Genomic DNA, 26,270 nt, shown 5'->3' with positions numbered 1-26,270 from the left:
TGCTTAAAATGTTTTGAATTTTCATTAATTATGAACAAAGGAAATTGAATGTATCAAAAACACAGCGTAGACTCACAACTAAACCAACGCTATCACATAGATATATCATTTTGATATGTTTTCAATGCAATGTATTGTAAAAGTGACATTGATAGTGGAATATTTATGAATTATGTGAAACATTTTGCTGGGAAAATAACATTGCTGACGTTAACAATTAAATACATATTGTAGAGTGACAGCGATTCTTAGGATTTACTATTTGCTTTCTTATATTTTGGATCAGGTATCATCTGTAGCTAATTGAAAAGCAGACTTCTGAAACAAACATTATTTCTCAAAAGCTATAAAATGTGTGTAATATGAAAAATGCATTTTGCTTTTAGTTTGTCCTGTTGCCAGCTCATACAATATGCAGTTCACAAAATAAATCCATTTCTAATGCTGATTTGATGAGCATACAAAAGCATCTGGACAACTTGTGCTCCACATATGGAAGAGACAATGCGATGGGAAAATACTCTTACATAAGGGAATATATTTGTGGGATTCAAGAAAGACCCAGAACAAAAATAAATAGTTTGAGTGACACTAAAAAGAGTTACGGTACATTTAAAAAAAATATCACTCCAATTTTGTTCTCATAAATGCAATGAATCATTGACATCTTATAAACAGGATGTTTTCACACTTTGCATTTTAGTGAAGGATTTATTTTGTTGGCTAAAAATGACAATAGATAAAATAATACAAATGTCAGCTGTAAAGCGGGCTTTACACACAGCGACATCGCTAGCGATGTCGCTGGTGAAAGCACCCACCCCCGTCGGTTGGACGTCACAGGCAAATCGCTACCCATGGTGCACAACATCGCTAGTACCTGTCACACATACCTGCCTAGCGACGTCGCTGTAGCCAGCAAACCGCCTCCTTTCTAAGGGGGCAGTTCGTTCGGCATCACAGCGGCGTCACTAAGCGGCCGGCCAATAGAAACGGAGGGGCGGAGATGAGCAGGCCGAACATACCGCCAGCCTTCTTCCTTCCTCATTGTGGGCGGCCACAGGTACGGTGATTTTCCTCGTTCCTGCGGTGTCACACGTAGCGATGTATGCTGCCGCAGGAACGACGAACAATCTGCGTCCTGCAACAGCAACGATAACCGGGATTAGAACGACCAACGATTAACGATTAGGTGAGTAATTTTGAGCATTAACGGTCGTTCGTGCGTTTCACACGCAACGACGTTGCTAACGAGGCCGGATGTGCATCACGAATTCCGTGACCCCAACGACATCTCGTTAGAGATGTCATTGCGTGTAAAGCCCGCTTTACACTCATTCCCTCATTCACTCCTTTTAATTTTCATTCAAAAGACATTGAAAAACTGCAAAAGTGTATTGAATAAACAATAGCTACTCGTAGATCAAATCTTTTGAAATTCGAATTTTATCAAGTTTGACAAATTTTAGAGGAAAATTTGATTTCCATCGAATTGATTTGCTCTGAACTGCAATATCGCAAAGCCTTCACTTGGCCTGGAAAGACGTGTAAGGGATTGTTCACACGACCATGTAACTTGGATGTCTGCTATCTGATTTTTTTATTGGATAGCACAGTGACCAATGTTTTTCAATGGAGCAGTGCAGAGGTCTGTTTTTTCATTAACAAAATCTGTTTATGAAAAAATCACAGCATGCTGCAATTTGACGCTGATATCTTATGATTCACCCAGTCAAGTCTATTAGTGCGTGGAAAAAATCAAGTATGCATTACAATTCTATAGCATAGGAAAATATCAATAGACCTGTAAATCTAATATATAAAGCTCAGTGTATGTATGTGTGTATGTGTGTATGTGTGTGTGCATGTCCGCTAAAGGAATCCGCACCGTCGCATTTACAATCACGAAAGCGACAGCCAGGCAAAGAGACAACCGGGCAAAGAGACAGATGCCCAAAGAGACAGACCTGGAAAGAGACAGACCTGGAAAGAGACAGAGCGAGAAAAAGACAGAACGGGAAAGAGACAGAGCGGGAAAGAGACAGAACAGGAAAGAGACAGAGCGGGAGAGTAACAGCCTTGGAAAGAGACAGCCCTGGAGAGAGAGCCCTGGAAAGAGACAGCCCTGGAAAGAGACAGCCTGGAAAGAGACAGCCCTGGAAAGACAGCCCGGCAAAGAGACAGACGGGCACAGAGACAGACGGGCAAAGAGACAGCCTAAAAAGAGACAGCTGGGCAAAGAGAAAGCCGGGCAAAGAGACAGACGGACAAAAAGACAGACGGGCAAAGAGACAGACGTGGAAAGAGACAGACGTGGAAAGAGACAGACCTGGAAAGAGACAGACCTGGAAAGAGACAAAGCAGGAAAGAGACAGAGTGGGGAAGAGACAGCCTCGGAAAGAGACAGCCTGGGAAAGAGACAGCCGGGCAAAGAGACAACCGGGCAAAGAGACAGCCGGGCAAAGAGACAGCCGGGCAAAGAGACAGACCTGGAAAGAGACAGACCTGGAAAGAGACAGAGCGGGAAAGAGACAGCCAGGCAAAAAGACAGCCGGGCAAAAAGACAGCCGGGCAAAAAGACAGCTGGGCCAAGAGACAGACAGGCAAAGAGACAGCTGGACAAGAAGACAGACGGCAAAGAGATAGACGGGCAAAGAGACAAACAGGTAAAGAGACAGACAGGCAAAGAGACAGAGAGAGAGAGAGACAGACAGATACAGAGATTGAGACAGACTGATGCAAATACAGACAGAGATAGAAATAGACAGACAAGGAAAGAGACAGACAGTGAGACAGACAGACAGCGACACACAGACAGAGACTGGGAGATAGACAGAGAGACAGTTACTATCCCGGGCAACGCCCAGGTACTACAGCTAGTATTTAATAACTGATACGGTAAAAAAACTGATTGCACAGTGACAGCACATGAGTGACAAAAAAAATGTCTAACTTTTCTCGATAAAAATTAAACTGATTGTGTAATGTTTAGTGAACCTAGCCTAACACTGTGAGATCTCCTAAGAGACACACACTAATACATACACAGCCTTAGTAAAGTCAAACTGACACCACCGTAGAAATAGACGGTAGTAAACAACAACCCATGTAAAGGGTACCTATCAGGTCATATATCGGGTAATTCTGCTGGTTAATAGCTTTATGAAGGTGAGCGGCCGCAGTACAAAGAATGCAGCTCCTGGGAGAAAATTAAGTTTATTTTTACCACGGTCCGCTGGCTTTCAGTCATGGTGGTCCGGCTACAGTCACCACTCAGTATCCTTTAAGTTTCTTGGAGTTCCCAGCTGTTCGGATACCTGGAGGCTGTGAACTCTGGTAACAGTTCACAGCCTCCAGATGTCCCAGCAGTTGGGAACTCAAGGAACATTAAAGACTCTATTAAAGGCTCCTTTAAAGTTACCGGGTTGACAGCTGCTATGAAACAAGGTGGCTATGAGTTCCAGTAACTTTTACCACTCACAGCTGGGGCTTAATCAGTCTGCCGGCAGCCACAGCGGATAGTCATGTTCTGTGCCCATGCGCTGCAGTTGTGGGATATAGCAGAGACGGGATCGTCGTGGGACCTCGGGTGGATTACGTTAGACCAGGGTGTTTTGGGGTTAATAAATGGGTGAAAGATTTTTTTTTTATTGTATTTTATTTCAAATAATGGATATTTTTTTGGTGTTTGTTTATTTCTTTTCACTTACAGATTAGTAATGGGGGGGGTCTCATAGATGCCTCCCATTACTAATCTAGGGCTTAGTGGCAGCTGTGAGCTGTAAATAGCACCTTATAATACCCTGAATGCCACTGCACCAGGGCAATCGGGATGAGTCAGGTAAAGTGCCAGGATTGTGGCATCTAATGGATGCGACAATTCTTGGCTGCTGCAGACTGCTATTTTTAGGCTCGGGGTTCCAATAATCATGGACCTCCCCAACTTGAGAATACCAGTCCCTAGCTGTTGGCTTTATCATGGCTGGGTATCAAAATTGGGAGGAACTGCACTCCAGTTTCTTAAATTATTTATTTAAAACCGCATGGGGTTCCTTATATTTTAATGCACAGCCAAGATATCACTCACAGCTGGGGGCTACAGCCTGTAACCAAATGCTTTATCTGTGTTGGTAGCAATATATCAAGATATGGGGGACCCTACGCCAATTTATTTATTTATTTATTTTTACACTTCTTCCGGGAAGACAGACAGCTACTGTGAGGGCTGCTAATCAAAGACACTGGCAATCTGACTGCACAATCATAGCAGTTATCACAGATGGTAGGTGGGGGAAGCAGTGCATATGAATGAGGGATAATGAGTTACCACATAAGTAGTGTTACCGCCGCGCAGAGATAGGTATGTCCTGCTTTAACCATTTTGCTTCCTTTTTTTTCTTTTACAGTAATTTTCCTGGCCAATCACAGCCATGCCAATACTAGACCTGGCTGTTATATGGCCAGAAGTGGATGGTTTCTGCAATAGTGTAACCATGAACAGTTACTGAACAAAACCCATCTTTGCTGATTTTTTTAGACAATTTCTTGTGAATCTGAGCCCAAGCCAAACAAGCCAAGGCTCATACCGATTGTGAAATTGGCAAACCTTTTTTGAACAAGTTTGCTCATCTCTACCAATAATGTGTGACTCACTGCTGTCTGCCAGTTTGTTGCATAAGCACCATGTCTAGCAAACAGATTCGAACAGACGGCTCCAGATGAGGCATATAAGTAGCCCTGCATTGAAGAGCTGCTCTTGGTACATATATACTGGCCTTTGGAGTTTGTAGTGTGGAGCCCCTGAGGCTTCCGTCGCCACAGAGAAATTGCACCGCAGCCAGAGGTGTGATGTCCCATCCTAGGTAAGGACAAGGGTACATACCGGTTCATAGGCAAATCTACACAAACACCCATTGTTAGGCCCATACAGTGACCAGAGATAGTGGCAGCTACCCCCATGCTGTAGTCTGGGGGGCCGTAAGACCCATCTCTCCTCCCAGGGGGTGGGGGCCTAGCAACAGGGAAAGTGGGAGGAGCCAACTGAAAGTAAGAGTAGAGACAGGAAGTTCAAGTTCAGTCTGTCAGTAGGAGCAGAGGAGTGAAGTAGAGTTGAGAAGGAGAGGGAGGTAATTACCTCAGGAGAGTGAAGAGAAAGTGACAGAGAAAGAAGTTTCCTGGTGGAGATCCTGGGGCCCGGATAGGCCCAGGTGACACCACAGACAGAGAAGAAAGGATTCCAGGGCCACGGAAGGGCATATTTGCTCATGGCCTGCTCCACTAGAAGATCAGGTGGAGGGATCTGGCTGTGTCGCGGGCGGAGGAGGGGACGCCGCGCTCTCCCTCTGCTCGGGTAGCTGCCGCGGCTGCTGCGGCCTGCTGCTGCTCGGTGGCTAGAGCGATGGGCCGGATCCCGGGGACTCGAGCGGCGCTCCTCGCCCGTGAGTGAAAGGGGATTGGGTTTTGGGATTATTTATTGTCCGTGACGCCACCCACGGTTGTGGTGATTAAGTGGACACCACCGCTGCTCTGTCTGGGGAGCCCGGGAGTGATGGTATGGAGAAGCCAGTTGTTGATTTGCCCCTCCGTGGGTAGGGGTTTTGGTGATCCCGGAGCCCAGTGATGGGGTTGGTATGGTGGACAGGCGGGTATGGGGCCTGTGGAGGTGCAGGGGCAGCGCTGTGCTGCACGGCACGGAGGTACTCACTCAGCCAGTAAACACGACACGGTTCTCGGTAAACAAACGGCTGGTTGGACGGGTCCCTCGGACGGTTATGGTGCTGCTGTTCCCTGCAGTTAGCGGTGATGGTCTCTTCCCTGCACCTATGTAAAGTCTCTTGGTAGCGATGGGTTCCCACCGGTTACCCGTTCCCCGGCTTGGATATGGGCCGGAGGAGCCCCTCTCTTGCCCGCAGGTGCTGGCCCTGGGAAACTGGTGCCTTGGCGGTGGCGGTGTCTCTCCTTAACGGTCGGACTGTTGCCTTCAATCGGGACTTGGTTGTTAGGAGACAGAGGTCCCCTTCACTGACGGATTTGGCAAATTATGTCGACTCCTAGCCTTGCCGGGATCCGAAAGGCCCCTGCCCTGGTGCTGACTGTTCTTCGTATACTGCTCCGGTACCGCCGGGTCACCACCCATCCGCGGTCCTTCCAGCAACCTCCAAGCAGTCCCCCTGCAGACTATCACCGCCGTCTGCTGACCTTGCTGTCTCAGTCCGGGGCACACACCCGGACCAACTTCAGGCTTTACAACTGTCACTTTTCTGTCACTCTAACTCTCCACTTCACCTCCTTCTACGTCCTCCTCCTAAACTCATCTGCCTGGTTCTCCCGCCTCCAGGGCTGTGAACTCCTCGGTGGGCAGAGCCAACTGCCTGGCCCACCCCCTGGTGTGGACATCAGCCCCTGGAGGAAGGCAACAAGGATTTTAGGTTAGCCTAGGTGTACCTGCCGGGAATGTGGGGTGCATGTGGTGTTGTGACCTGTGACCCCTGGCTTGCCCAGGGCGTCACATTCCCCCTTAGCAAAACGCAGACCGTCCTCGGGCTGCCCGTCCAACACCGGTTTTATTTTCCTTTTGTTTTTCTGCAAGATAAGAAACGGTAACATATATACAAATTATGACATCATCCCACATCGGGAGGTTCAGTTCTTAAACGTTGCAAACATTAAAACGGTTAATGGTTACGGTCTCCGCTCTCTCCCATCCAAGTAACCTGGCCCTGATGCTGCCCCTAAAACCCAGGCAGCACCCCTTGACCCCAGTCCAGCACAAGTTACCCGAGCGGGATCTGTCCTTCCCCTCCAGAGGGTAGCCACCGGTTCCTGTGGTGGCTGGGCCCCAGCCTGCTCTGCTGTGGGCCCTCCCTCCAACCTGCCTCTCCGGAGGCGGTAATTGCGGAAACGGTAACGGTAACACAACTTATTTACAAGCCACTAGCGTCTGTGGTTGCCCTGCAAGTTCACGGGCTTGTCCATAGAAAGTTCTCTATGCAACCTTTTCAAGCGGTCCCCACGGGGAAAACAGTGCCGGCAACGGCCGGTTTCCAAATCACGGTTTGCAGACAATCAGGTTACTTTCCCGGTAATCAATTTCTTATCAAACTTTTAAACACACTGGTGGTCCCAACGGGGACGGTGCAACGGTGCTCCGCTGCTATCATTCAGAGTCCTCAACATCACCTGAGGGAGGGGGCGCGGCGCTCACACGGGACTCCTGGCTGCCCCTTAGCTTAGCGTCCAGCGCGAACCACCCCCTCTCCCCACAGTGCCGGGTGTACTGCACGATGTCGCCTGGCATAAGGTTACGACCGGGATGCTCCTCAGGCAGGTGGGCATTCATATCCCGCCGGGCTATAAACACTTTGGCCTCCAGGCCCGGTTCATATATAAACCCATAGCCCCGGCGGACATCAAACCACCTCACCTGCCCTTCGTACAGTGGGCCCCGGACATGGAACGTTGCCTGACGGAGGCTCTCTTTTTCCCGGATTGCACGGGCCACCAGCTCCGCTTTCTTCCTCTCCCTCTCACCGATCTCCGGGCCCAACGGTACCGGCTCCCTGTCCCAGTACGGCGCTGCTGCGAGTTCCGGCGCACGTGTCGGGCCCCGCAAGACCTGTTTGACATTGCCCACTGCTGGTACTCTGGGCGACAGGTCCCGCGGTGACTTGGCCTTAGACGCTGCCTTGCATCGGCAACCCGGCGCAACCTCAGCCGAGGTGTGGGGGATGGGCACAGGGGCTTTCCGCAGTTGGGCCTTCGGCACGGAGCGGGTCATTGGCTCCGGCTCGGGGACTTTCTCGGAAGACGCCTCCGGTTCGGTTTTCGGGGCTTTCCAGGGCAGCACCTCCGGTCGACTACGGGCTCCGGCTACAGGTCTGCCCGCCTGGGCGGGCATGCTGGGTATCGCTACCGGTTGCGGTGGTAGCGGGCCTAATGGCGGGGTCACGGCTTCCGAGACGGGTGGCGACGGAGGCAGCGGGGGTAGAGGGCTTGGACCGGGTCCCGCAGCCGTGATGACCAGCCCTTCAAGGGCATCGGGGCGTGGGTCACTCACCCTCCCTTCCTCCGCTTCCTCCTCGCGTCTCCGCACGGTTGCTATAACGTCCGCCATGTCGGTCTCCCACTCCTCCATGAGGAGCTGCATCTTGACCTGCAGCCTCTGGTAGATCTGCGCGGTCCGGATCTCCACCCACGCCGCGGTTCCAGGCGCGGGGGCTACGATGCTGCGGGACGGCATCCACATGTTGCTGGCGGCTTCTCCCAGGAACAAGATGTCTGCAGAGTCCTGGCGTCCCTGCTTTTATAGCCGCGGCTACATGCGACCAGTCGCCATTTCGTCCCCCTTAGCCTCTTTCCGGCCCCTCCTCTATCGGGGCGGGGTTTTGGCCTTCGCGCCTCTACTACTCGAGAAGACGCTCGAGCGGGAACTTTTCGCGCCAAAGATGGCGACTTCTGAAATTTTGTGGCCGGACACCTCCGGCGGTCACAAGGCGCACCTCTACCCAACGGCAGAGCGGTAAGATCCTGTTCGTGACGCCAAGTTGTCACGGGCGGAGGAGGGGACGCCGCGCTCTCCCTCTGCTCGGGTCCGGCTGCCGCGGCTGCTGCAGCCTGCTGCTGCTCGGTGGCCCGAGCGATGGGCCGGATCCCGGGGACTCGAGCGGCGCTCCTCGCCCGTGAGTGAAAGGGGATTGGGTTTTGGGATAGTTTATTGTCCGTGACGCCACCCACGGTTGTGGTGATTAAGTGGCCACCACTGCTGCTCTGTCTGGGGAGCCCGGGAGTGATGGTATGGAGCAGCCAGTTGTTGATTTGCCCCTCCGTGGGTAGGGGCTTTGATGATCCCGGGGCCCAGTGATGGGGTTGGTATGGTGGACAGGCGGGTATGGGGCCTGTGGAGGTGCAGGGGCGCAGGGGCAGCGCTGTGCCGCACGGCACGGAGGTACTCACTCAGCCAGTAAACATGACACAGTTCTCGGTAAACAAACGGCTGGTTGGACGGGTCCATCGGACGGTTACGGTGCTGCTGTTCCCTGCAGTTAGCGGTGACGGTCTCTTCCCTGCACCTATGTAAAGTCTCTTGGTAGCGATGGGTTCCCACCGGTTACCCGCTCCCCGGCTTGGATATGGGCCGGAGGAGCCCCTCTCTTGCCCGCAGGCACTGGCCCTGGGAAACTGGTGCCTTGGTGGTGGCGGTGTCTCCCCTTAACGGTCGGACTGTTGCCTTCAATCGGGACTTGGTTGTTAGGAGACAGAGGTCCCCTTCACTGACGGATTTGGCAAATTATGGCGACTCCTAGCCTTGCCGGGATCCGAAAGGCCCCTGCCCTGGTGCTGACTGTTCTTCGTATACTGCTCCGGTACCGCCGGGTCACCACCCGTCCGCGGTCCTTCCAGCAACCTCCAAGCAGTCCCCCTGCAGACTATCACCGCCGTCTGATGACCTTGCTGTCTCAGTCCGGGGCACACACCCGGACCAACTTCAGGCTTTAGAACTGTCACTTTTCTGTCACTCTAACTCTCCACTTCACCTCCTTCTACTTCCTCCTCCTAAACTCATCTGCCTGGTTCTCCCGCCTCCAGGGCTGTGAACTCCTTGGTGGGCGGAGCCAACTGCCTGGCCCACCCCCTGGTGTGGACATCAGCCCCTGGAGGAAGGCAACAAGGATTTTAGGTTAGCCTAGGTGTACCTGCCGGGAATGTGGGGTGCATGTGGTGTTGTGACCTGTGACCCCTGGCTTGCCCAGGGCATCACAGCTGCATTCGGGGACGATCCCCAGACAGAGGGAAGAAAGACATTTCCTCATAAAGTGACCCAGGGTGGTTGCAAGCGCCATGGGCCACATCCTGCCGTAGATTCCCTGGGAAGAGGGCAAGATTCCAGTCAGGCAAGCCCCCTTGACCAGATTCTATGGTAGAGGCCAAGACAAGTTCATCTATTAAAGTCAAGGCTGTGAAGTCAGTCGAGGAAAGAGACATAAAAGTGGTGCACCGGTATTAACCCTGAGAACTACCTGGGATCGGCGGAGGTCCCTGATAGTGGATCCCAGCATACCATTGGGCAACTGGTTTGTCGACACCTGGACTCAGAAACAGTGAGTAAAAGACCTTGAAACTGCAACTCCTGGTATCGCCTCCCTTTTGTTCTACACCGCACCACCATTGCATAGACTTTCATAAGCACCAACGGTTGCCCTGGGGTAGCGCTCCACCTGTGGGGAGCAGAACCATCCCAGCTGCCAGTACATCAGCCCCGGAGGCCCTATTCAGCAGCGGCGGCTCCATAGCCACAATCCACAGGTGGCGTCACGAATAATCTTCCACAAACTTTAATTATAATCACCATCCCCACATCAGCCACTTTAATTGACCCCACCAGGGTCACGGAGCCGGGCCCTGCCACCGCTGACTGACCCCGGACTAGTCCGGCCCGGCACCGGGTGTCCCAGAGCCCTGGGGTGGGCGAGTCAGTAGCATAATTAAGTATGATAAGCTGGAGACAGGATGATACTACATGTCAGATAGGGTGCTTGAAGTTTGAAGCGACAGTGTGGTGGGGGTGCCTGATGTGGGAATATTGTGGGAACCCCTGGATATTGGCATATTGCCTCACTGTAATCCCTATGGAAAAGCATTGGCTGTCATTATGCCAGTTATGGGGGCTCTGAGTGACACTACTGTGAGGAGGCAAAAGCTGGATGTGGCTTGTGACCGCCTCTCAGAGCAGAATGTGGCTCCCAATGTCACAAAGATTGGGAACCTCTGCTATATGCCATAAATAGGCTCACAGGCCATGTATGAAGTTTGGCAAAAATGGGGAGATTATTTAATGCTTGCTCTCCAGTGTGCACCGGATTGTTGCTCCTTATGGTAGGTTGCTTGTATGGTTTGCCCACTTATATGTATCTAGACGTTTTGGAAAAAGTACCATAGGTTCCACAAAAACATGACATTTGGCCTGAAAACTGACATGAATACATTGATAAATCTGTCCATCTCTATCAGGTTCATCAGAGCGTTGTCAAAATTAATATTTCATTTTATGTGACCTCCATTATGTAGCATCTTTTCTGTCTTATTCCGTCTAGATTGCTAATCCGCTCTGCACCCTTTTGACACAGTAAATTCATTGTTTATAAAGAATTTCAGTTTAAGTACATTAATAAATTACATCCAAACTCTCGTGCATTGTCAGTGTACTAATTCGGCGTTTTACAAGTTAATGATGTGCATGCTATCTACAGCTCATTTCGAATAGTAACACTGTCTGTGACCTTTTCATTGACCACTAATTTTTATTCCTTGCCAGTCAGCAGTACCCTTTGAAATCCTATTAACCTTTCAGGAGGAGTCAGTACAACAATCAAATCAAAATATCAAATCGTGAAAAGGTTAGAAGAGAGTATTCTGTGGACAGCAAATGTTTGGATATGGCATACAAATGACTGTAAGTCAGATAACAAACTGATGCGGCTTTCTGATAAAGAACAAAGCAATATGATTACTTTAAATGGAAACTTTCCAAAAAACTTTACATAAATCAATAGTACAAGCATACATAAAAAACATCAAAGAAATCTGTGTTTTTATCAACTTATGAGCAACTTCTTCCTTTTATGCTCACCGGGCGAGCAAGGATTTTAGTAAACCCACTGGGATTCAACACACAGAAACCCTAAAGGCCAATTTACACACAGAGATAAATCTTTGGCAGATCTGTGGTTGCAGTGAAATCATGGACATATTATTCCATTTGTACACAGCCACAAACCTGGCACTGATTGTCCACAATTTCAATGCAACCATAGATCTGCCACAGATTTATCTCTGTGTGTAAAGTGGCCTTAAGGGGCTTGACTATGGACTTTAGCCTGGTTTTCACCAGAGCCCCTAATGGTGGAGGTGTTACACTGCAGGAATCGGTCCAGGTGCTACTTGGTAGACTGGTGTTGTGTCAGCTGGCCCCAGGGGTACGAGAGCAACAGTGACTGGCAGTAGACGACAACACCAGCAGGTATAGAAACTCGTCCGGAATGGATGAATAGACAGATGGATGGATGGGCGGCAGCAGCTGGTGACAATACCTATGGCAGCAGGTATCAAGGAAGGCAGCCAAGGTGGCAGCTTACAACAACAGCAGCTAGATTTAATGGCAGCAGCACTCTGTAATACAGACAGATATCAGCAACAGAACTAGCACAATGTAACGCAGCACAGTACTAGTGACCCTGACTAGAGCAATGAGTACAAGTCTAACTCATTACCAAGGCAACGTCTCATATGTCAGAGTTGCCTTAAATACCTGTGACCTCCCAGCTGACATGGGAGGTACTTTCGGGTTAGATGACGCTAGCCCTTTAAGAAAGGGGGCGTGGCCACAGGCCTGCCCGGTGGGCAAGAGTTGGGAGCCTGCTAGGTGCACAGACACTCCGTGGAGCTGCAGCATGAGACAGAGAAGGGACAGCAGCAGCAAGACGCCTGGACAGGTGAGGAGAGCGTCGCCCTTGCTGGGGAACGGAAGCAGGGGAATGTGAGAATGCCGGCATGGGCGTTACACTCCCCTTCGGCCCTGCCTCCTGAAATCATTATTCATTCTGAAAAAAACAAACAAAACCCTTAAATACATATTAAGTAAAACAAGAGACAGACACCCAGCATGGTGTGGTGTCAGTATATACCATGTATTGACGTCTATGTAGAAATTAGGAGGGAGGAGGAAAGAGGAGTGGAGTGGGAGTTACAGAACAGATTGTGCAGATTCTAGAACCAGCTTATCTCAGTGCTGGATTCACAGCTATGCTGCTTAGTATTGCACTGTCTGTGCTGCCAAAGGAAAACAAAAAGCAGTATTCCTTCTTTCTTTCTGTGTCTTTAGAATATGGGACACATCATAGCAGCTAATCTTCACCCACCAGCTCAGACTCAATTGCAAATTATAAATAGATTAGAAATAGAATAGAAGTGAAAACTGGTGACTATGAAAGACACAAGTCAAATAATGGCCAAAAATAATGTTATTATACAGTTAGGTCCAGAAATATTTGGACAGTGACACAAGTTTTGTTATTTTAGCTGTTTACAAAAACATGTTCAGAAATACAATTATATATATAATATGGGCTGAAAGTGCACACTCCCAGCTGCAATATGAGAGTTTTCACATCCAAATCGGAGAAAGGGTTTAGGAATCATAGCTCTGTAATGCATAGCCTCCTCTTTTTCAAGGGACCAAAAGTAATTGGACAAGGGACTCTAAGGGCTGCAATTAACTCTGAAGGCATCTCCCTCGTTAACCTGTAATCAATGAAGTAGTTAAAAGGTCTGGGGTTGATTACAGGTGTGTGGTTTTGCATTTGGAAGCTGTTGCTGTGACCAGACAACATGCGGTCTAAGGAACTCTCAATTGAGGTGAAGCAGAACATCCTGAGGCTGAAAAAAAAGAAAAAATCCATCAGAGAGACAACAGACATGCTTAGAGTAGCAAAATCAACAGTCGGGTACATTCTGAGAAAAAAGGAATTGACTGGTGAGCTTGGGAACTCAAAAAGGCCTGGGCGTCCATGGATGACAACAGTGGTGGATGATCGCAGCATACTTTCTTTGGTGAAGAAGAACCCGTTCACAACATCAACTGAAGTCCAGAACACTCTCAGTGAAGTAGGTGTATCTGTCTCTAAGTCAACAGTAAAGAGAAGACTCCATGAAAGTAAATACAAAGGGTTCACATCTAGATGCAAACCATTCATCAATTCCAAAAATAGACAGGCCAGAGTTAAATTTGCTGAAAAACACCTCATGAAGCCAGTTCAGTTCTGGAAAAGTATTCTATGGACAGATGAGACAAAGATCAACCTGTACAAGAATGATGGGAAGAAAAAAGTTTGGAGAAGAAAGGGAACGGCACATGATCCAAGGCACACCACATCCTCTGTAAAACATGGTGGAGGCAACGTGATGGCATGGGCATGCATGGCTTTCAATGGCACTGGGTCACTTGTGTTTATTGATGACATAACAGCAGACAAGAGTAGCCGGATGAATTCTGAAGTGTACCGGGATATACTTTCAGCCCAGATTCAGCCAAATGCTGCAAAGTTGATCGGACGGCGCTTCATAGTACAGATGGACAATGACCCCAAGCATACAGCCAAAGCTACCCAGGAGTTCATGAGTGCAAAAAAGTGGAACATTCTGCAATGGCCAAGTCAATCACCAGATCTTAACTCAATTGAGCATGCATTTCACTTGCTCAAATCCAGACTTAAGACGGAAAGACCCACAAACAAGCAAGACCTGAAGGCTGCGGCTGTAAAGGCCTGGCAAAGCATTAAGAAGGAGGAAACCCAGCGTTTGGTGATGTCCATGGGTTCCAGACTTAAGGCAGTGATTGCCTCCAAAGGATTCTCAACAAAATATTGAAAATAAAAATATTTTGTTTGGGTTTGGTTTATTTGTCCAATAACTTTTGACCTCCTAAAATGTGGAGTGTTTGTAAAGAAATGTGTACAATTCCTACAATTTCTATCAGATATTTTTGTTCAAACCTTCAAATTAAACGTTACAATCTGCACTTGAATTCTGTTGTAGAGATTTCATTTCAAATCCAATGTGGTGGCATGCAGAGCCCAACTCGCGAAAATTGTGTCACTGTCCAAATATTTCTGGACCTAACTGTACATAGTAAATTTGTATGTTTTTATATTATCCTTGTTTTTTTCTCAAGTAGATGTAGCAGACCTAAAGCGGGCTTTACGCGCTGCGACATCGCTAGTCGATGCTAGCGATGTCGAGCGTGATAGCACCCGCCCTATCGTACGGCCGATATGTGTTGATCGCTGCTGTAGCGAACATTATTGCTACGACAGCGTCACATGCACTTACCTGCTCTGCGACGTCGCTGTGACTGCCGAACCGCCTCCTTTCTCAGCATCACAGCGACGTCACAGCAGCGTCACTCAACCGCCGCCCAATAGAAGCGGAGGGGCGGAGATGAGCGGGACGAACATCCCACCCACCTCCTTAATTCGTCATTGCTGGCGGGGCGCAGGTAAGGAGAGGTTGCTCGTTCCTGCGGTGTCACACGATGTATGCTGCCGCAGAAACAAGGAACAACATCGTTACTGCAGCAGCAACGATAATTGGGAATAGGGGGGCATGTCACCGATTAGCGATTTTGAACGTTTTTGCAACGATTTAAAATCGCTAATAGGTGTCACACGCAGCGACATCGCTAGATGTGCGTTACAAATTCCGTGACCCCAACAAGATTGCTTTAGCGATCTCGTAGCATGTAAAGTCACCTTTAGTCTTCTGTTCTGTGTATAACCCTGCCTACACCCCTAATTGGCAGCTTCCTGTGTACACTCTGAATTGTCAGCAGACTCCTATCTACATGCTTTCAAAGGGGTTGTGACTGACACAACCTCACCAGGTGAGTGTTCCCTTTGTCATACCGGGTAAGACCCTATTGCGACTTATCTCTCCACAGCTTTGCCATGCAATCAGTGCTGGGGGCGGGGTTACACAAATTGCCTGACTGCTCTGCATGTGAAACTTAATCAGGTAGTGATAATCTCTCTCAGATAAAACACAGATTGTTTTGAAACTACAGCACACAACTAATATGTGACACACCCTTGTAATCAGGATCTATTGCCCAATATTATGTTTCTCTCAGATTAAATAGCAAAAACAGTTTGACAGAGTCCCTTTAATATCATTTAATCCTAAAAGTGGTTGAAATGTCCCCTTTCAATGTTGCAACATTTTTTGAAACTGCAGTACACAGTGATGCCCAATATAATATCTGCATCAATATCCATAACTGCTTCCAAGATGAACTATTGTCCTAGACTGCTTCCCAAAAACATTTTTTTTGCGATACTCGAAAGATTTGTAAAGATGGCTGCACTAACAAGATAAAGAGACCAACCACTTTTTTGTGTGTCCGTGTATATGCGTACCCATAAAATCTCAAAGAATTTAATTCAATTGTATACCTACATTTGGGCCACTCTGTGGAGGCAACTGCAGACTCTATTGGTTACAGTGGTCATGTATCTGTTTAGTCTATGAGATTTCAGTTTTCCTGTGCGCACATTGCTTTTTTTATGGTTGCAGATTTGTGGTGACCACAAAACTGCAGCATGTCAAATCTTTGTGCGTTTTTGACTAGAGTTTTTAGTAGTGATAGGAAGACGTGCAGATACCCGGAATCAGTGGGTCCAACCAGGTTAAGCAAAACAAACCTGGTTCCAGCCCGGAATTTATCCCAGGTTTCTGGACGATTGCTGGACCAAGTGTGTTATATTTACAGTCTCCAGCATTGCTGTAACTGCTCCCACAGCCTCCCATTCTACTTTTGGGGCCACTCATTAAAATTAAGCATATTCACTTATTCCCTCATCCACTGGCATCTGTGACTGATTCCAGTCAGATTGCAGTCAGACCACGCTCCCACCCTGAATGGCAGCGTGTCTGACTGTGTCCTATCACAGACCCTGTCTGCGAGTCTATCATGATATAAAAATAAATAAATTCGAAAAAAATTGTCGTAGGGTCCCCCCATATTATGATACCCAGCACAGATAATGCATACTGATATAGGCTGCAGCCACCAGCCGTGCACTTATCATGACTGTGTATCAGAAAAGAGAAACCAAAAGCGGCTTTTTTTTAATTATTTAAATAAATAATTTTAAAAACCGGCTTGCAGTGCCCCCCCTCAATTTAGATACCCAGCCATGATAAACCCAGACAGTTGGGGCCTGTTACCTATGCTTATTGGGCCCCCCAGCCTAAAAATAGCAGCCTGCAGCCACCGAGGATTGCCACATCCATTAGATGCAACAATCCCAGAACTTTACCCAGCAATTCCCAATTGTATGGGTGCTATGGAAAACGGGATAAATAAGGGATTAATAGCAGCTCACAGCTGTCACTAAGCCCTAGATTAGTAATGGGAGGCCTCTATGAGACCCCCGTATTACTAAACTGTAAGTGAAAAGAAAGAAACATGAACACCGAAAAAATCCATTATTAGCAATAAAAGACAAAAGAACATCCTCTTTCACTCCATTATTAACTCCAAAAAAACCCTGAAGGACTGAACTAATCAACACAAGGTCCCATGATGATACTGACTCTGCTACATCTAAAGTGACAGTGAGTGGCAATAGAACATGACCGCACACTGTAACTTGAGAAAAAGAATGTCTGAGCCGCAGCGATGAGAGGTGACGTCACTCAGATTAGTTGCGGTCACAGCTGGAGGTTCCCACGGCCCTCCACCTATGATCACAGGTAACCTGCCCTTAGGGAACCTCAATGAACACAGGGACCTCATCATAGAAGGTTCCCTGAGGTCAGGTTACCTGTGGTCACAGGTGAAGGACCATGGGAACATCCACCTGTGACTGCAACTAACCTGTGATGTCACCGCTGATCACTCTGCTCATTTTCTGACTGAAGTTACAGTGTGCGGTCATGCTCTATAGTTTCATGCTGTCAGTTCTGATGTAGCAGAGCTGAAATCGCTGTGGGATCTCTTATGGATTTCGTTGGACGCGGGTCTTTTGAGTTTAATATAGTGGTGAAAGAGGGTGGGTTTTTTTTGTATTTTATTTCAAACTAGCTGTAGTACCCTTGCATTGCCCAAGATAGTAACTGTCTCTCTGTCAGTCTCTGTCTGTTTGTCTCTGTCTCTGTGTGTCTTTGTCTGTCTCTGTGTGTCTGTCTTTCTGTCTGTTTCTTTACCTGTCTGTCGCTGTGTGTCTGTCTCTCTGTTTGTCTCTTTCCATGTCTGTCTCTTTCCCTCTCTGTCTGTCTGTCTCTATCCATGTGTGTCTCTCTGTCTATCTCTATCCATGTGTGTCTCTCTATCTATCTCTCTGTCTGTCTGTATTTATCTCTGTCTCTCTATAAGTTGCTGTCTGTCTCTCTCTATCTATTTCTGTCTCTGTCTCTCTCTATCTCTGTGTCTGTCTCTCTCTTTCTCTGTGTCTCTCTATCTCTGTGTCTGTCTCTCTATCTGTATGTCTGTCTCTCTCTCTGTGTCTGTCTGTTTCTCTCTATCTGTGTCTGTCTGTCTCTTTCCCCGTCTGCCTCTTCCCCATCTGTCTTTTTCCTCATTTGTCTTTTTCCTCGTCTGTCTCTTTCCCCATCTGTCTCTTTCTCTGTCCGTATCTTTCTCCATCTGTCTCTTTCCCCGTCTGTCTCTTTCCCCGTCTATCTCTTTCCCTGTCTGTCTCTTTCTTTGTCTGCCTTTCCCAGTCTGTCCCTTCCCCGTCTGTCTCTTTCCTCACCTTTCTCTTTCCTTGTCTGTCTCTTTCCCTGTCTCTGTCTCTTTCCTTTCCTTGTCTCTATCTTTTTCCCTGTCTCTTTCCCTGTCTGGTTCTCTGTCTGTCTCTTTCCCTGTCTGTCTGTCTCTTTTACTGTCTCTTTTTCTCTGTCTCTTTCCCTGTCTGTCTGTCTCTGTTTGTCTCTGTCTGCCTCTTTCATTTGACAGTTTGTCTCTCTCTGTCTTTTTCCCTTTCTGTATGTCTCTGTCTGTCTCTGTCTGTCTGTCTCTTTCCCTGTCTCTTTCCCTGTCTGCCTCTGTCTGTCTCTTTGACTGTCTGTCTCTCTCTATATCTTTCCCTGTCTGCCTCTTACTCTGTCTGTGTCTATGTCTGTCTGTCACTTTCTGTCTGTCTCTGTCTATCTCTATCTCTCTATCCGTCTCCCCACGACATGTTATTACCTCCCACATAAGCTTCTTATACTAACAATGTATTTTGTTCTTATAGCAACCACTCACAGCTGCTATTAACAACCTGTAGGTCACAGCTCCATTGACTTTAGTGGATGCAGGTTTTTTGGAGAGTAACTGTAAAGCGCGGGGTAAAATTTTCCCGTCAAAACATAGTCTATGACGCTCCCTGGGTCACATGAAGCGTCTGTGCAAAATGTCGTGATTTTAAATGCGACAGTGCGGATTCCTTTGTCAGACATACACACACATACATACACACACACATACACTCAGCTTTATATATTAGATTTTCAGTGTTTGCGTTTATTTCTTTTCACTTACAGATTAGTAATGTGGAGGGGGTCTCATAGACCCTACCATTACTAATCTAGGGCTTAGTGGCACCTGTGGGCTGCTTATAACCCCTTATTACCCCAATTGTTACCACACCAGGGCAATCAGGAAGACTTGGGTAAAGTTCTGGGAATGTTGCATCTAATAAATGCTACAATCCTGGGTGGCTGCAAGCTGCTATTTTTAGGCTGGAGGGGCCAAATAACCATGGGTCTCTCAAGACTTAGAATACCAGGCTTTTTGGGCTTTATCTTGCCTGTGTATCAAAATTGTAAGGGACCGCACGCTGTTTTTTTAAAAAAAAATGATTTCTTTAAATAATTAAAAAAAAGCTACATACCCTTTTATTTTGATACACAGCCGAGATAAGCACATGGCTGGGGGCTGCAGCCTGTAATGCTGCCAGAGAGGGTGGGGGCGCGGTCTGACTGCAGCCAATCAGAGATGCTGGTGGGTGGGGAAAGCAGTGAATATATATGAGGGATAAAAATCAGCCCTGGAAGTAGCGCTGCAGCTGCGGGGAGACTCGGTAAGTATGTATGTGACACCCCTGGACTATTAGGTCGTCACAGGGTACTGCACAAACTATTCTCCGTGCAGTATTCCAATCCCTCATGGTTCTGGGTCCCCATCTTGCAGTGTGGCCTCCAACAGCAAATCAAATCCTAGATACACCCTGCACCACACACATCAGGCACACCAGTGGACAGCTTAAGCGCAATAGGGTCGCCCACCTAGGGGTCAGGAAGGGGAGGTGAGGAGTGTAGAAGAAAAGTGTAAGAGGAGAAGTGAGGTAGCCCTTGAGCTGAGAGGAGCTCAGAGAAAGCTAGGAGTAGTGGCTCCCAGGAGAAGCTGACTAGGTTGCAGACGGTGGTCTAGACCTAAAGGAGTCAGACCCCCGGTCACAGGGGATTGAGGCTAGGTGCCAGGACTGGTCTAGTGGACCGTCAGCAGCCTGGGCCTAATCGCCGGTCTGGGGCCGAAGGCACGACGGAGACATGGACCCTAGGTCAGTGAGAAGCTTCAGGCAACCCGGCAATTAACCTGAGGAGAATGGGGCCTTTATGGACTGTTCCCACTAGCTCCAGATACGGGGCACTAACGCAACGAGGGGGATAGGGCTTTCCTAGCAGGAATCCCACTGAAATCCCAAGCATGAGCCCTGAGAGCAGGCTCCTCCACTTAGCCACAGTGGGGAGCGGGGTCCGGATAGCTCCAAGCTACCGGACCACAACGGACACTCTAAAATCTAGTGCCAGGAGGCAGGGTACAGACCATCAGCAGCACTGCCGGGGACAGGACCCGGACGAGCTCCCCTTTGAGAGGCAGCGGCATTCCGAGATTTGGTTTACTCTGTTGTCAGCGTCTACTTCATTGTTGAGTGACTACCCGACTGACCCCTGCGCTGTGTACCTGCATCACCATCCAGAGTCCTGGGGCCTACCCCTACCCGTGGAGGGCAACGTCACCTAGCTTCCCCACTCCATCACCCCGGGTACTCCCAATGGCAACGGTGGTACACCCAATTACTGCACACCACGGGTGGCATCACAAACTATACCAATTCCCCTGTAAATACTCCCCTTTACATTTGAGTGTGGCACCTAAGCCCCCTGGTCTGGAAACCCTCAAGCCACGAACTATCACCATCCCCGGATCCGAGCGGTTTGATCCGCTGCTAGCGCGGCACATGTACTAGTTTAACCATTTTGCTTTCTTTTTTTTACTGTGGTCAATCGCAGCCATGACAGCACTTGACATGGCTGTGATGGGCGGGGAAAGGATGGTTTTTGCCATCCAAACATTTACAGATCCTTGGCAAGATTGACGACTTTTGCACTAAATGTTCAGATGTCCGATCCAGATCCAATCCGGCCAACGATCGTACGATTTTAACATTCGCTGATATTTGCCGATCAGAATCGTTCATCTCTAATATCCAATTTCTTTACCATTGGGCTGTGTGAAAATTAAAAATTACATTTGTTACAATAATTTGTTAGAAAAAAACTCCAAAGAGCACAACGTAATTGTGTGTGGGGATAAAACAATATGAACCCCCACAGTTGGCACAAACTCAATAGCATTATATTCAAGCAAGAAGACCAAGAGTTGTTCAGTGCAATGATTAGACAAATTTTATTGAATACAAAAGGTGAAAAATCATTAAAATCACATAAAATCCATATGGTAATGGGACCAATGGCTGAGATCCATAACACATCAGGGTTAAAGATAAACAATAAACATGTCATAATGCACCCATTCCGGTGCATATGTTAGGTACATTTCAATCACATATATATCAATTGATGTCATTAACCCCTCAGGATCCGCACCAAATCACTGCATGTGCCATAATGTCACTGGTATAACTACCAATTGATGGTGGGGTGATCTGGCCCAGCCTGGTCACCGGAGCATTACCTCAGGGAAAGGCGACGTACGTTTCGAATGGATATATTAAAATCTTCATCAGGGTAGAGGTATTCTAACCATCTACCCCAAAGTTCCGGTTTTAAATACCCGCGCCACTCAGATGGATACGGGGGCTCGCATACGGCGCATGCGCCGGCTCACAGGCAAGTCCCGCGAGACCGCCGCCGTCATGTCATGATCGCGGGAGCGGGGACACTTCTCCATAGCTCCCGCGCAGGCGCGAGACAGCCAGATGGCAGCGATCGAGCAGGGATGAGCATGGAAGCCGGCGCACGCGCACAGGGGCCGCCGGAACACACTAGGATCATTACCAGATAGAAAACACAATTTCAGGGTAACAGATGGGGTAGATATAGATTTTTTTAGGCCACTCCAAAAGTACATATTAAACGAGAGAGAATATAGGAGCATTAAAGGGCCATACAACATATCAAAAATAAATATGGAGACTCCTTGTAATAAGAGTAATAATAAGTTTATTCCAAAATTGTAGCAACAAGGAGACAACATTATAATTTAATGCAAAAAGTGCAAAAGTGCAGGAAAGATGATTCCAGAGAGTATTCCCAACTAAGGGCCCCTGCCATTATGAATACGGAACAATGGGAGGGCAATTAGAGATTCAATACATTATAATTACATAAATATATTGCCACTTACCCATCAGAAAAAAGTACAATAGTACTGGGCAAATGCCCAGGCAGGGGTCCGGTGCAGGAGAGGGAAGCCCCAACGCGTTTCGCTGCGTTAGCTTCTTCGGGGGGCAGTGTGTGGCCAGGGTATGACTGCATGGGCTATAAGTACCCCCATGATGAGTAGCAGGGATTGTCACCACCTGCGCCGCGCGCGTCCCGGCTCGTAACATCCACCCGCCCACCACTTCCGGGTCTCACCAGCGGAAGTGACTCTCACGTGACGTCACCCCTCACCGCTGGAGAGATCCTCAGTGCGGGCGGAATGGAGAGAGATGGGAGGCACGCGCCGCGGACCTCCCAGGTATGGGCAAGGAAGTGGGCGTCCCCAAACTTCACAGGACCATAACAAACATGGCGCAAACAACGTCACTAGTGGGCCATACCAGGGCATCAGCATAAGATAACGGGGCAGACCTAAGCACGCTGATCAAAGCATAATGAGTGATCCAAATCAAACCCCCCAATAGAGATTTAAGATTATACATTAGGGCGGACCACAGTAACGCAATACACCAAGGGGACAAGGAAGTACATCATGGAGATAGCATGGGGAGTATACAGTTCCACAGAAATAATACATGAATAAATAAGATCATATATATAGGAGAGAGAAGCACATAGATTCAGGAAAGTAGATTAAACATCATTTCCACATATTTCTTCCTTCTCTTATTCTTTCCTCTTTTCTCTCTCCACTTTCACCCCCATTTTGGGTAATATGCCGATCAATCCATCATGTATGTCATTCAGGTCCTAGTAAACAATAAGCATCCCAGAATGGGACAAATAAATACTCCACAAACGGAATCCATGAGTATTCCCTGGTTCAGAAGGTGTAGAACAAAGGGGAGGGGGGATACCATAAGAGGCACCTATACCAAAAAGGCCACAACACAAAAAAGAAGAAAAAAAAGGGAAAAGAAGGGAACAAAAAAAAAAATATTAAAATCAATTAAAAACAACATATGTATGACAGATACACACATTAGTTGCCCCCAGAGAGACAGAAGAAATTTTGGAGCCAATAAATCAATCGTATTCCATCCATTCATAAAAATGGTGAGAAGCTCAATTTCTCATTGAGGCCATTCGGCGTCATGGTCCCCAAACGAACTATCCAGCCACATTCCCTTTGGGCAAGGGCCTTACTATAATCACCACCCCTCATCCCAAGGTGCACCACGTCAATGCCCCTCACCCTAAATTGGGCAGGGTCACAGCCATGTTTCACCTTGTGATGACAGGGTAGTGTAGTCAAACGCGGATCATCCAGATCCAAGTCAGATGCCGCTAGGATGTTCCTTACATGTTCACGTGTACGCACCCTTAACTCACGCGTTGTGAGTCCCACATATATAAGGTTACACCCACAAGTGGCATAGTAAACCACATAACTTGTACGACAAGTAATGTGGTGACGGATCTGGAAATCACTGCCACCATTGGCAGAGGAGAACGAGGTTGCCCTCACCATGTTGCGGCAAGCAATACATGTGCCGCAAGGGTAGAAGCCCCAATGTGGTTCTCCACTCCCAAATAAACGTGGCACCCTGGCCACGTAATGACTACGGACCAGGGTATCACGCAGATTAAAGGCCCTTCTCGCTGTCATTGGTGGACAGTCTGGTAGATTTGGTCCAATGGATGGCTCGGTTTTAAGTACCCTCCAGTGGCGTTTAAGGATAGCTCTCATCTCCGGCCACTTGTCATTATAAGTGGAGATAAAACGGGTGACTGGAGCAAACTCCTCCTTACGTTTGGGAACTAATAGTTCATCACGTGATGTCCTCTGAGCCCGATGGTATCCCCTGCGTATACTCCTTCCACTGTAACCCCTTGATAAAAACCTCTCCCGAAGGTCTTGGGCCTGCTCCTCAAAAAAATTACTATTAGAGCAGACTCTCTTGGCTCTTAAATACTGGCCAATCAGGATTGCGGAGACTGTGGAAGGAGTATGGGCCGACGATGCGTGGAGGAGACTATTAACTGACGTCTCCTTCCGATAGATTGTAGTCTGGATAGAGCGGTCAGGATGCACCGAGATATGAATATCCAAAAAATCAATAAGAGTAGCATGACATTTGAAAGTCAACTTAATATTATAATTGTTTAAATTCAAATCAGAAATAAACTGAGAAAAATCAGAAAAAGTGCCCTTCCAAAAAATCAAAATATCATCGATAAAACGGAGCCAGCACTGCGCTCGGGACGCGGCGGGCACGCCCTCGCCAAACACCTCCCTCTCCCAATATCCTAGGAAGAGGTTAGCGTACGAAGGCGCGCACGCCGCGCCCATCGCAGTGCCGCACTCCTGTAGAAAAAAACAATCTTTAAACAAAAAATAATTGTGAGTCAAAATAAATGAAAGTAATTCCATAATCAATTCAATCATCGGTGCATCCAGACCGCCCATCTCCAGAAAAAATCTTGCTGCTCGGAGACCAAACTCATGTTTGATCGAAGAATACAAAGACTCCACATCCACCGTGGCCAGGATGACATCAGGGTCCACAAAGATCCCATCTATCTGCCTCAGGACGTCAGTAGTATCTCCGACATAGGAGGGCAAAGTCTGAACCAGTGGATGCAGGTAAAAATCAAGAAACCTGCACACCGGCTGAGACAGCCCTCCAATGCCGGAGACTATCGGACGGCCTGGGGGGACAAGGGGATCTTTGTGGACTTTTGGGAGTAGGTAGAAAGTTGGAATTTTAGGATCTTTCGTTAAAAGGCCCTCCAGGCTTTACAACCCCTCTGACTAATAAATGGGGTAATAGTAAGGAGAAACAATCGGCACCCACATCTATCAAAAGGAAAATCACTCCCCCTGAACCGGTGGAGAAAAAGAGTAAAAACAAAACTAACAATCTAGAGGTGATTAACCTTTCAAATATTATCCTCTTCCTAGGATATTGGGAGAGGGAGGTGTTTGGCGAGGGCGTGCCCGCTGCGTCCCGAGCGCAGTGCTGGCTCCGTTTTATCGATGATATTTTGATTTTTTGGAAGGGCACTTTTTCTGATTTTTCTCAGTTTATTTCTGATTTGAATTTAAACAATTATAATATTAAGTTGACTTTCAAATGTCATGCTACTCTTATTGATTTTTTGGATATTCATATCTCGGTGCATCCCGACCGCTCTATCCAGACTACAATCTATCGGAAGGAGACGTCAGTTAATAGTCTCCTCCACGCATCGTCGGCCCATACTCCTTCCACAGTCTCCGCAATCCCGATTGGCCAGTATTTAAGAGCCAAGAGAGTCTGCTCTAATAGTAATTTTTTTGAGGAGCAGGCCCAAGACCTTCGGGAGAGGTTTTTATCAAGGGGTTACAGTGGAAGGAGTATACGCAGGGGATACCATCGGGCTCAGAGGACATCACGTGATGAACTATTAGTTCCCAAACGTAAGGAGGCGTTTGCTCCAGTCACCTGTTTTATCTCCACTTATAATGACAAGTGGCCGGAGATGAGAGCTATCCTTAAACGCCACTGGAGGGTACTTAAAACCGAGCCATCCATTGGACCAAATCTACCAGACTGTCCACCAATGACAGCGAGAAGGGCCTTTAATCTGCGTGATACCCTGGTCCGTAGTCATTACGTGGCCAGGGTGCCACGTTTATTTGGGAGTGGAGAACCACATTGGGGCTTCTACCCTTGCGGCACATGTATTGCTTGCCGCAACATGGTGAGGGCAACCTCGTTCTCCTCTGCCAATGGTGGCCGTGATTTCCAGATCCGTCACCACATTACTTGTCGTACAAGTTATGTGGTTTACTACGCCACTTGTGGGTGTAACCTTATATATGTGGGACTCACAACGCGTGAGTTAAGGGTGCGTACACGTAAACATGTAAGGAACATCCTAGCGGCATCTGACTTGGATCTGGATGATCCGCGTTTGACTACACTACCCTGTCATCACAAGGTGAAACATGGCTGTGACCCTGCCCAATTTAGGGTGAGGGGCATTGACGTGGTGCACCTTGGGATGAGGGGTGGTGATTATAGTAAGGCCCTTGCCCAAAGGGAATGTGGCTGGATAGT

This window comes from Anomaloglossus baeobatrachus, chromosome 4, assembly GCF_048569485.1.
Source record: "Anomaloglossus baeobatrachus isolate aAnoBae1 chromosome 4, aAnoBae1.hap1, whole genome shotgun sequence".
NCBI classification, from domain to species: domain Eukaryota; kingdom Metazoa; phylum Chordata; class Amphibia; order Anura; family Aromobatidae; genus Anomaloglossus; species Anomaloglossus baeobatrachus.
This window is presented reverse-complemented; position numbering follows the sequence as displayed.